The sequence below is a fragment of the Pinus tabuliformis genome, chromosome 3_1 (genome assembly GCF_031772625.1).
Source record: "Pinus tabuliformis cultivar Carrire ecotype Pingquan chromosome 3_1, CPIR1, whole genome shotgun sequence".
Classification (NCBI taxonomy): domain Eukaryota; kingdom Viridiplantae; phylum Streptophyta; class Pinopsida; order Pinales; family Pinaceae; genus Pinus; species Pinus tabuliformis.
In genome coordinates, this window is record NC_142301.1 from 314,025,587 (window position 1) to 314,038,770 (window position 13,184).

Consider the following 13,184-nt stretch of genomic DNA (forward strand, 5'->3'; position numbering starts at 1 on the left):
AAAGTGCATGTCAAGGATGTAATAGTAGAGTGACCCGGGACAAGTCACGCCTTTGTGTTGGGGTCCCCCAGGTCTAAGTTTTACCTAAATTTTGAATCAAGTTTGATGTAATATTGTAAAGTCTCCACATTTTAGGGAGCAGACCATGAATAACGTAGAATGTTAAGAGTCAAAGGGGATTTTAGGCAGGACAAAGCCCCTTATTTTATAAAGGGATGGGCTGTTTTTATTAAGTAATGAGCTCCGCCCATGGTTCATGGATGTTGGGAGTGGGATCCCCCAAGGGCAGTTTTGGGGCTAAAAGCCCATGTTTAAGTCAAGTTTTTGTAATATTATTGTAAAGACTCTGTATTTTGTGATCACGGAGCATGGAGGTATTATGTGTCACAAGGGGTAGTCCACCCTTAGTTGTGAAAAGTAAAGTCGGTTGTAAGAGATATACCCATGGTCCACAGACCATGGGATTGTATAAAAGGAGCTAATCTCTAAGTAGTTAGAAGTATGGAACAATTAAGAGAGAATAGCTTTAGAGCAAGAATTCTAAGTCTTGGGTTGTAGCGTAGATAGAGGCTCTGCAGCTAAGTGCATAGATGCCTAGGGTAGAAGTCCGCAGCTGAGTGCGCAAACCCCTGCAGCTATGTGCGCAGGGTGAACAAAGTCTATAACACTTGGAAGATATTAATAAAAAGAGTTATTCTGCAATTTTTGTGTATTTGTGCTATTGATGGGTTTGGATATCTTGTGTATGAATTTCCTTTATTATGCTTATATGATGCACGAATGAATGCAATTATCTTGAATAATTGAACGCAATCATGAATATTTGCTTACACGGTGATAACTTTAAGTATTTGAAAAGATAAGAAAATAAATTAGGATAATTGAGGAATCTGCACGGCACGCTACCATAACAGTGCAAAAGTACTTGAGCTCCAGGATAGGGCCGCGCGAAGGTTGAATGTATACTTTCACGAAGGTATTGAATGCCAGAATAAAAGGTTTGTTTTACAGTCCCTAGAACGAGATCACCTATGCGAAGGCAAGGATAGAAGAGATCAGATGACATCACAACCATATCAGGGTGCAAAAACTTGGTTCCAACATCCTCCCCATACTGCTTCAGGCGAGACTTCGATCTGTGCTTCGCAGGTTGATGCCGAAAGGGCGTAGTGTAGGGATTTGTTTGGCTAATTAAAGTTGATCCTGGGTCAAGCCCCCTCAAGCCAACAAATGGTTCCGTTGCTGGGACCAGAATCTGCATAAGAGATGTGTGATGTCATATCAATGGAATCCAACTAAGAAGGAGATTGGAGACTGGTTGGATAGAAATATCCATGAATTCGCGGCATAGGAGAGAAAAAACCCATGACTGACAAAGGAACAGTGGTTGGACTGATACCTATATACAGAGATCCACGAGATCTTTTTTTTCTATTTCCCTATTGAGCTATACGAGTGGATCGTGAAGCTAGCAGATAGCCAAGGAAGGTAGAAACTTGACGGTCCTATTGTGTGGACCCTAGAGCTAGTGCGAAGGTTGGAAGCATCAGAGGATAAGATTGCCCACACTGTCGATCATTGGCTTGATCACGTCATAGGAGGATTTGTGATTGAATTCGCGGTCAACACCACAGTTAGCTATAGTGAGGCGGAGTGACGCTTTTTCAAAGGACTGCAAGGTAAGTACATAAAATCTTTGAATACTTGGGTTAAAATAATGTTGTGTGAAAAATGGGTTATGCAACTATCTTGATGTTCGGGACTACGCAAAGCGAAAAAACTTGTTCGGGGCATTTAGGCAACACTGAATAGGGAATTTAGTAGGCCTAAGTCTGAGGCGCATTCGATTATGGGATTCAAAGATATCGCGATACAACCAGGCAAGACGCCTTGGGAACTAGATCAGAGGCTGAAATGTAAAATGAACGAAGCCAACATGAATTTGACAGATGGACAACAATGCGAGTGGTTTATGGCTTCGCTACTACCACACTTAAGGAGTGCATTGTTGCGAGAGAAGATAACAAATCAGGTAGAGGCCTTGGAGATTGCCATGAGACTACATGAGACTTCAATGCAAGATCCTAATTTAGGGCTTCAACGAATCCATGCACAACTGAAGAATATGTACCTTGAGATGAAAAGTCTGAAGTAGGACAAGACGGTTCGGCCATAGGTACGTGAGGAGGTATGGTGCTTGAAATGCAAGAGTAAGGGTCATGACAAAGACCATTGCCCGGTCTTTGCAAATTACCTTGTAGGAGGAGGACTAATGCCTTTAAGGCGAGAAGCTCAAGCAAGACCTAGCACAGGACCTGCATTATGGTGCACTATTTGCTAGGTAGCCGAAAAACATGCCACAGATAAATGTCACTTGCAATAGAAGTATGTATAAGCACCGCAACAGCTATTCTGCAACTTTTGTAGGTCAATAGGACATGATGAGCATACTTGCAGGAGCTATGAATTGATATTGGATAGAACTCTCGCCTACAGGGTTCAGGCCAAAATGTGGCCCTTTAACCAGAATGTAAGGATAGAACGGATAGGATTTCAGGGGCGTAGACGAGACCGAGGTGGAGGAGGACCTGGTAGAGGTCGAGAGCAATTGATTTGCTATAATTGTGGAGGACCAGGACACTATGCCAATGATTGCACTAATCCAACATGTTCGTCATGTAAGTATTTCACATTGTTTGATCATGAAACAGAAGATTGTCCTATTCTTATAGCTAAGATACGTGACAAAGGGGCGCTACCACCTTCGTTGACTTAGAACTTGATGAGATCTGAGCCGCGCGAGGAAGATCCAAACGTAAATATAGTACTCAGAAGTGGAATCTCAACGGGAGATGACAAGGGGAAACATCTAGAAGACAGTACATGGGTTCGCAAAGCCCCGGCAAAAGAGGCTAAGTTTTTTGGAGCATGCTCGTGAAACCTTCATGGAAGCTAAGAAGAGCTTCACTGAGGCCTCCACCTCAGGAAGCAAGGATAAGCCTGAGCCAGAGATGGATCCCTCTATTCTCACAACTTTCCTGGAAACTTGTATGAAGTTACTGCGTGACAGTAAGGCTATGAAAGGGTTACAAGAACTCATCAATAGATATGCTGGAACCGCATGTAGTACGAAAGATTGGCAAGAATAAAACAAATATGGGACGGGAGATGAGATTGACCGCACAAATAGGAGAGTATGAAATGGATCAGGTCATTTTGGACCCGGGGTCAGATGCAAATGTCCTACCAAAGCAGACTTGGGAGCGAATGGGGAGACCTGCGTTGCAATGGTCTCCGATTCAGCTAAGGATGGCGAATCAATAGAAAATCATCACCATGGGGTGGTTGTAGGGGGTGATCGTGGATATTGAGGGAGCAAGCGCACTAGTTAATTTTGAAGTAATAGAGATAGTGGATGACAAAAATCCTACCCCGCGCTCCTGGGAATAGACTGGGCTACTGATATGAATGGGGTAATCAATTTGAAGAAGCGAAAGACGATCTTTGAGAAGAAATCATTACGCGTAATAATACCTCTCGATACAGAACTAGTCCGCGATTATGAGAGTGATTACGACATGGATTGCATCCATCAGATAATAGTGCGAGACCAAGATTGGGTGAATCCCACCACAAATGGACGGATTACATGGGATCATGAGAGTTCTTTCACTTCGGACTCCGACGAAGAAATAGAACACTGGCAGAATCAGTTACATGGAGTAACTACGCTAAATTGAAACATGATGACCCAGTCGCTGTGCTGTGTGTGATCAGAGGTAGGAAATATGCCTATTTATGATGGTCTGAATGAGGTAGATATCTTTTTGGATGCATTTGAAAGGGAGGTACCAAAAAAGCAACGCTTCCAGGCCTTGGACTGGGCACTACGCACTACCCCCGCAAGATAGTGGGGTACGCACAAGGGAAGCTTTGGTGATTGGCGCGAATGTAGGAGGATGATGAGAACACAATTTGGGAAGCCTAAGATGTGACCAACAGACAAGTACCATGGGCAGAATGATCCATGTGTGCATCTGGCCAAATGGACACAAGCTTATGGAGAAAATCCCCAACCTGAGTGGGTGCACCTGTTCTGTCATACCCTGGATGTTATCCAAATGAATTGGTATATAGAAACAGAGCTCCACCATGGGACAGGCGAATGGGATATCCTGCGTGAAGGATTCATGATTACATTTAGTTTTGAGGACGGGTTTGATAGTATTGATGAAGCACTACAAGAGGTGAAAGCAGTTATCTTTAGGATACCGCAGGATCCTTTAGACCTGATTCAGCCTGAATGGGATACTCAGAGGAGTCATGCACTCAAATGTTATAATCTAACTACTGAAGTAGAGGACGAGGATCCATGGAAGATTAACATTCTAGAAATAGAAGGCCACCACAAGGTTCAAGGACCGCAGATTGAGAACCCTGATATAACCGTGTCGATGAAAACAAAACAAGTGAACATTGGTGTGGAGGTAGAACCCAAATTCACGAAGATTGGATACTACTGGGATGACGTGATGGTCGATAAGGTCACTGAATTGCTCTACAAATACCAGGACTTATTCCCTGCCAAGTTTACAGATCTGAAAGGAATAATCGGGCACCTAGGAATGATGAAGATCATGTTAAAACCCGATGCAAAGCTAGTTAACCAAAGGTCTTACCGTCTCAATCCAAAATACAAGGAGAAGGTCCACTTAGAGCTAGACAAGATGCTAGCAACAGGCATCATTGATCCTCTGGAAGAATCTGATTGGGTATGCCCAATGGTGGTGCAAGAGAAGAAGCAGAAGGATGAGATAAGGATATGCGTGGATCTCAGAAAACTGAATGACGCTTGTGTGCATGATCCTTTCCTGACTCTGTTCACAGATGAAGTGTTTGACAATGTAGGTGGCCATGAATCATATTCTTTCATTGATGGGTTCTCTGGGTGCCACCAAATCAAAATCATGTTGGAGGATAGAAGCAAGACAACCTTCGCGACTGAGTGGGGTTGTTTTTAATACACTATAATGCTGTTTGGATTGAAGAATGCATTTGCAATATTTTCGCATGTGGTTGTTGTGGCATTCAAGGAATTTATTCATAAGTTCCCGGAGGTATATTTTGATGACTGGACTGTATTTGGGCTGGTTAAGTGCCACTTAGCAAGCTTGCGCTTGATGCTGGATAGTTGTTGAAGATACCAGATCACGCTCAATCTCAAGAAGTGTATGTTTTGCGTTCCTTTTGGGAACCTATTGGGGCATGTTGTTTGTAGACAAGGACTGATAGTAGAACCTGCAAATATCAAGGTGATACTAAACTTGGAAGCGCTGAGGAGTGTGAAACAATTGTGCGCTACTCTGGGACATACAGGATATTACAGAAAGTTTATCAAAAGCTATGCCCAGATCACCACTCTGATGGAAAAATTGTTGAAGAAGCATGTCACGTTCTACTGGAACGATGACTGTAAGAAAATCTTGGATATATTGAAAGAAAAGATGGTTACTGCACTGATTCTAGTCTTCCTAGACTAGAAGAAAGAGTTTCATGTACATGTCAATGCATCATGTATAACACTAGGGGAAGTACTAACACAGGATGGCAGAGAAGGCTTAGACCACCCTATCACATTCGCAAGCCACAAATTATCCAAAGCAAAGAAGAACTATTCTACCACTGAACGCAAGGGGCTAGCTATGGTGTATGTGCTCCAGAAGTACTGGCACTGCTTGCTAGGAGGTCATTTTAAGATGTATACGGATCACTCTGCGCTGAAGTACCTGGTCAATAAGCCTATGTTGGGGGGGCGAATCTGCATATGGCTCTTATTGTTCCAAGAGTACGATTTTGAAGTTGTTGTGAAGCCTGGACAATTGAACACGAGACCAAACCATCTGTCGTGCATCGAAACAGGGAAGGAACCTACTAACTTGGAAGAAGGATTGCCTCACATGCAGCTATTTGCAGTGCGTGTTGTGGATGGTCATTTTGAGGATATAATACACTTCATAACAATAGGAATGACACCGGAAGCATACTCTGCCCAACAAAAGAAGGAATTAGTGGCACGCGTGGCAGATTTCTCTATCATTTCTGGGCATATGTACAAGATGGGGACTGATGAGATATTGCAATGGTATGTAGTTGAGTTTGAACGAAACAGCATCCTTGTAGACACTCATGGGGGCGCCGTGAGAGGATATTATGCAGGGAGAGCAACCGCACAGAAGATTCAACATGCCGGGTTGTGGTGGCCAACCCTTCATCAGGATTCAAAAGCACATTACAAGGCATGTGATGTATGTTAAAGAATGGGCAAGCCATCGCGAAGGGATGAAATTCCTTTGAATCCAAAAATGACGTTGCAACCCTTCAAGAAGTGGGCAATAGATTTTGTAGGACCAATTTAGCCACAAGGGAAGATAGGAGCAAGGTACATTATCACGGTGACAGAGTATTTGACTCATTGGGAAGAAGTGTAGCCAGTGAAGGATTGCACGGGCGTGACAACTGCGAAGTTCCTATTTGAGCATGTATTGACACGATTTGGATGTCCAAGGATCTTGATGAGTGATCATGGTACGCATTTCCTGAATGAGACGATCAGCGCACTAACGGAGGAATTTCAAGTATATCACCAGAAGAGCACACCTTATTACCCACAGGCTAATGGGACAGTGGAGGCATTCAACAAAGTGCTTGAAAACACACTGACCAAGGTTTGCAATGTTCAATGAAGTGATTGGGACCTATGCATACCTGTGTTATTTTGGGCTTATCCAACGACATGCAAGAAGTTGACAGGACCAACTCCTTTTAGGCTTGTCTATGGTGTGGAAGCCATAATGCCTATGGAATACATCATGCCTAGTTTGCGCATAACAGTGATCACAGGTATGATGGATCGCAGAGCCCTGGAAGAGAGGCTCGCGCAGCTGGATGAGCTCGAAGAAGAAATATTTTTGGTTGGATTTCACTAGCATGTCCAAAAGCAGCGTGAAAAAGAATGGCATGATCAACACATCAAGCTGTGCACATTTAAGGTAAATGATCTAGTTTTGTTGTATAATAGGAAGTTTGATAAATTCCCCTGAAAATCAAGATGCACTGGTTAGGGCCTTATGTTATTAAGGATATTACCGACAGAGGAGCGGTACAATTGATCAAGTTGAATGGAGAACCCTTCCCAGGAAAGGTGAATAGGAGTCGCTTGAAGCCATACATCGGTGGTCCTACAATGTGACTAAATGAAAGTAACACAGTCTTAGCACTCCATGCAATTGAAAGGAGGCGCAGGACTATAAACTACACATCCCAAGTTGGGGAGCTGCGCGATTGGAAGATGGTTCAAGGCAAGGACATGTCACTGGGTCCACGGCAGCACGGAGGGAGCTACACTACCCAGGGAGAAACCGCGCAGGTTGGTTGGAAAGTGACCATTAAAGTCATTGTTCATGAAAAGACGATAGAAGTGAGGCCAAATGGAGTGGGTGGCAAACATTTAAGACGAAATTTATGGCTTAGATCCTTGAAAATATATCGCCAATATAGCGTTAATGACCCGATTTTGGGGGGAACATTCGGATTTGAATTCAAATTTCCCTATAAATTACAAGTGGCTATCTAGCAAGAAACACTTGGCATTTTAAATATTCAGCTATTGAGCTCTCAGACACCTATGAACCCCGAGTTTTTCGAAGCTCTCAAAACGACTCCTGCATTTGAAAACTTTCCTGAGACGTTGCAAGTAATTATAGAGAGTGTATGTCATCACCCCCACAAGTTATCAATATAAAACAAGTGGTAGAAGAGTCAGCACAAGAGATGGAGAAACAGGCAGAAGCAACTGCCCCAGAAGTAGCTGAAGTACTGGAGGAGGTCCCTAAATCCCTAAGAACATGGAGACCAAAGCCAACCCCAACCAAGGAGACCATGAAATATAAGAAGCTCAAGCAGCCTGCCATCCTAGTGTGCGTGTCGCTGAGATGAAACCCAATAATGCCCACTGCCTAGGAGAAAGGAAAGGCTATAAAGCTAGTGGTAGAAGAGGAGGATCTCGAAGACATCCCCATGGACGATGAGGATGTGGGAGTGGAAATATAGGAGGTTGAAGCCCAAGGTGAAGACCCTTTTACACGGCTACCAGAGTATGTCCCTCTGCACAAGCCTAAGTCCAAGGTGCCAAAGGACATTGATGAAAGTAAGACTCCCCTACAAACCCCATTGCTACCGGATGAGATCACTTTTGATGGTCCGTGTTTGGCACGGTTTTATAACACCATTTACCACTATTGGTATATATGATGCTTTGTTTATGGCCTAGGGAAACCCCTCCTTCCAGACTTGGTCAAAATATATAAAAGACAGTGTTTTATTCCCTGTACGCTACTTTTCCCTAAGCTAAAAGCATGTACACGCAGGTTAGTCAATACCCAACCCACGTATATGTATTAAAACACTTAAAAAATTAAATTTCCTTAATTTTGAGTGGAGTTCATGGGTTTTACCTATTGATTACCTCCTATTTCCCATGGCCCAACTGTTTCCCAACTAAAAAGTTAATTGGGAGAGGTATAAATAGACCTCTATGGGAAGGCCTTAAGGGGAGAAGAGATAGAGTTATTATACTAAGATTATCCCTGACTAAGTCTGATTAATCCCTATGCCTCATGCACTTCCCCAAGCTTCAGGAAACCCTTGTTTCCTTGATTATAGATATCCTTCCTTTTGCTTGGGATATCATGGTGTTGGTGATGGAAGAATATTGCTGAAGGTTGGGATAGGATGAATCCAGAGGATGGTTCTGCTTGGAGCCAGAAAAAGACTCAGATGAATTCTCTCCATGTTATTTATAGCTTGCTGCAATAAAAGAAATGATATCTTGTTTCTGAAATTAACTATGTCTATGCATCAAATTATGTCTTAATTCATATATGAATTTCGTTTTGATGTATGATCAATCATTTGTTTATATGATATAAAGTCAATTTCATGAATATGCTTTACTTCTGTACTACTATGTATGCTCGAATTGAATGATTTTTAGGATTGAAGAACTCAGGAGTTGTAGAGGGTATGAATCCTGTGGGACCTACTAGAACAAAGGAAATACAGGTACAGACACTCTTACGTAGTTTGATTATATAAGCATCTTGCCTAAGCTATTTGAGTATTTCTTGTTGTAGTCTGCTTCTGCTCTATTGGGGTTCTAACCCAAAGCCCTAGGGTGATTTCACCTAAAACATAATTGGAGACTCCACTGGGGATAACAATCTTGTTATTCCTTGTTTGGGTTGTTCATTCTTAATTAGGGCTCAGTCTTTGGTTTCCTTGTAGTTACAGTTTTATTTGGTCTACTAGAGTCCCAGGCCTCAAGTCTGATCTTTTGGATCAGAATTTGTTTTTATTTTTTCTTGTAAATCTTTGTATACGCTCTTTACTTTGTTTACAGTAGCGTATACACACTTGTTTATGTAAAGTGAACTTGCGTATATGCAAGTTTTTTTGTCAGAAGCACATTTGCACACTTCTGTGTTTGAACACAGTCGCGTATGTAAATTTTTGCATTATTTTTTCAAATCTTTCAGCCTAGATAGATTTGTTGCTTGGTCTTTTCAGTCTCTATGTGGTCAATTGTTGTCTAAAGAATTTAATTATTCTACAAGCTTACTGTTTCGAAGTCTCTTCCTCATTGAAACTATTTGGCCTAGGTTTGCTTCTTTAGCGAGTTTGTAATTTGTGTTTTGGCACACAAGACTTTGTCCTGAAGTTCTTGATTGCTTTGGTCCTCCAGAACACGAGATTGTTTTCAGTTTCAGTGTCAAGCTCAGATTTCAAATCTACTTGCTTTGCTATCCTTTGTTTTGTGGCCTCATATCTTTTCTTGCTTTTAGAAAGTCTTTCTGACGAATTTGGAAGTATTTCTTTCCTGGCTTCTTGGTCAGTTTGTCAAAATATTTACTGCTATTTAGGTCATTTTGTACAAGTTGAAGTCTTTTTGCTCAATTTTTCATTCATTTTCGAGTTTGTAACTTGAAAAGACTCCTTGTGCTCTTTTTTCACTCTTTTGAGTTTTAGTAGCATTTTGGTGATTTCAAAAAGTTGTTTTGGTTGTTTCCTTAAAAAAGAAAAGATCTCAAAAAACTTTGTTTTTCTTTTTCTTTTGCCAAGTTTGGTTTATGGTTTATTTTTGTTGTTGAAAGTGAATTATGATCTTATACAATTTGTCCTTCTTGTTTGGAGAGAATTTTGTGTTCAAAATTTGTATCCTCTTCAGTACTTAAGGTGGCTCATTGTTAGTTATAAACAATTGCTTTTGCTTTTTGAGTGTTATTTAGGATCTTGCATCTCCATTATATCTTGCATTAGGGTAGTTTGCATTGTTAAAGCATTCATAGTATTTTAGTTTTTGGGTGTGTGAAGTGTGTTTTAAGAAAAGAAGAGAAAAAGTACTTTGCTTTATAGAAGTTTCATAGAACCCATATAGAGATCTCTTTTCATCGAAGGAAAAACAACTACATTCATGTAGTTAGTTTTTCATTGATTTCTATTGCGTCATACGAACACCATTGATTTCTTTCCCATATTTACCCTTGAATTTAAAGAACAACCATTAAAATCAAGCGATTAATTAAAATAAACTAGAACTTTTATGTTGTCATTAGAATACACCAACAAGTTTAGGTTTATTAGGGCCTTGGATTAGATGAGAGGAGAGTTAACTCTCCAAGGCCACTCAAAATTACAAAACATAGAAGTTTGATTAATGAGCGAAATCCAATAGCATTAGGGAGACCGAGAAAGCTCTGTAACTTGGAGTAAAGCATGAGGGAGAGTGAAGATAAGGATGAGAAATACCCCCTCTCTTACTTTTTGGATCCCACCTCACGACTGTTGCACTCGGCTTCTGATACAAGTTGGTGAGCATAGTTGCCTATCCTAGGGATCACATAGGTGGCTGTGGAGGGGAATCCCATGGCACCTGAGGCTAACCTTGTATCACATTCAGTAGTACTTCTGGAGGGCACCCTTGCGAATCTTGGGTGCTTGCACCGGCAAAGGATGTTGTCTGGAGGTCAGCGTAACTGCCTCTGATACCTTCGCTAGTAGGCTTGGGGCATAATTACCCCAGTCTATTTTTGGAAGGCCCTTGTTATTTACTTTCTTGTATTTTGGTGTCCATTCCTAATCACCCAAAGTGGAAATACTCAAGAGTTGTTTGATTGTTGATATCTTTAGGAACTTTTTAGTGAGTGTTCTTTGCTCCTAGTCAGCCTAGATTTATAATTTTTTGAGTCTTTAAGTAGATCTTTTAAGTAATTCAAAGTGGCTGATCGACCATCTCAACGGTCTAGGAGACTTCATGGGCTATCACCTATGAGTCTTGAGCCTTCTCCTAGAAGGCATAGGAGCGATTCTGCCGGTGGTTTTCAACCAGTGGCGGTAGGTGCATCGAAGATTGATACTTTGCTTGGGGTCATTAATTCACAAGATATACATGGCACTAGTAGAGAGCCAGAGAGGAACACACCAGTTCTTTCTCGAGTAATTTTTCAGTTGGAAGATAATATCGAAGTTGAAGATCTTTCAGAGTAGGTTGCGACTCTGAATTCTCCTCTTCCTCCTAATCATCTAGACATTCTATTGCACGTCGGAACCCCAACTCATAGGCCTTCAAGTTGAGATTTACAACCATCTATTCCTTTGATGACCACTGATGGAAGCATGGAATCTACAACAAGTGTTGAGAGTATGCAAACTCCCATATTTGTACAAGGAGGAGGAACTATTTCCATCCCTTCTATTACTCCCAACATGGTTATATTTGGATCTACTTCCATTCCATCAACGAGTGGAAGTTCTAAGGCTACTGCATCCGATTTTGGATTTATCCCTTATCGAATGTCGTCTCACGGGATTCTTTCAGTTCCTTTGAGCATACCATCGAATGCCTCCACATCCATGATGATTGGACTGACTACTTTTCAGGGTTTCCCATTTGGAAGTGGTCATATACCACACTCCAATCCAACAGTAGGGTCAATTCCTTTTTCCTTTACAGGTCAAGGTAATAACTCATTCCAGAGTTGGACAAACCCTGTGGTTAGTGGGATAGGAGCTGGGAATCAATTTTATTCTGGCCCACAAGAGAATGTGTCGTATTCTTCAGTTAATTCGTTTCAGAAATTTCCACCCTTTGCTAATGCATGGAATCCTTATCAGGGGATATCAGCTCCTTTTAACACTTCGTTAGGGGGTAACTTCACTGGTTATGGAGAATTTTCAGCAGGAGTTGGTCAAACTCCAAATTTTGCTGGACCACAAGGAGCACTTTTTGGTTCGGTAGGCTCTACGAGTTACTTCAGGCAACCTGGTGTTTTTGAAAATCCAGGTCATTCTTTCAGACCTTTGGGAACCCTGCCCACATTGGATGGAATTCCTGCCACGAATCCCTTTTTGGCCACGCTGAACTTGCCAGACTTAACTAAATTGAAAAATGATTTGATTTGGTACAATCTGGCTTGGCCTCCGGTCCCAACTAAAATTCCCTTGGATATCCCAAAATTCGAAGGGAATAGTGGTGAAGATTCGGGATATCACGTAACCACATTTCACTTATGGTGCTCATCCAACTCCTTGATAGATGATTCGATCAGGTTGAGGTTATTTCAGTGCACCCTAACCAGAAATGTAGCCAAATGGTATATAGAGTTTCCAGGGGGCACCTATACTTCTTTTTGTGATTTGGCTAATGTCTTTTTGAACCATTTTCAATTGTCTGTCTGATATGAAGCCAGAACTGAACTTCTGGCTAACTTTCAGCAAGACACTGCAACTCACATTTCTGGTCACATCCAGGAATGGAGGGGGAAAAGGCTTATTAAAGTTGAAATCCCACCAGAGTTCCTTCTCAAATGGTTTCTCAAATCATTACAACCTGAGATCTCAAAGGATGTGTCTCTCTCCAGTGTTTATACCAAAGAGCAGGCCATTTTCAGAGCCTAGCAATTAGAACTGATATATTCTCAGTCTGGGGTTCTTCAAAAAATTCTACCTGATGCTTATAGATATAAGATTGATTTAGCCAAACTGAAAACAGGGCCCCATGCCAACGGTATAGTCAGATCAATTGATGTTAACGTGGTGAACCTATTGAATCAATTATAATAGTTGTCTCT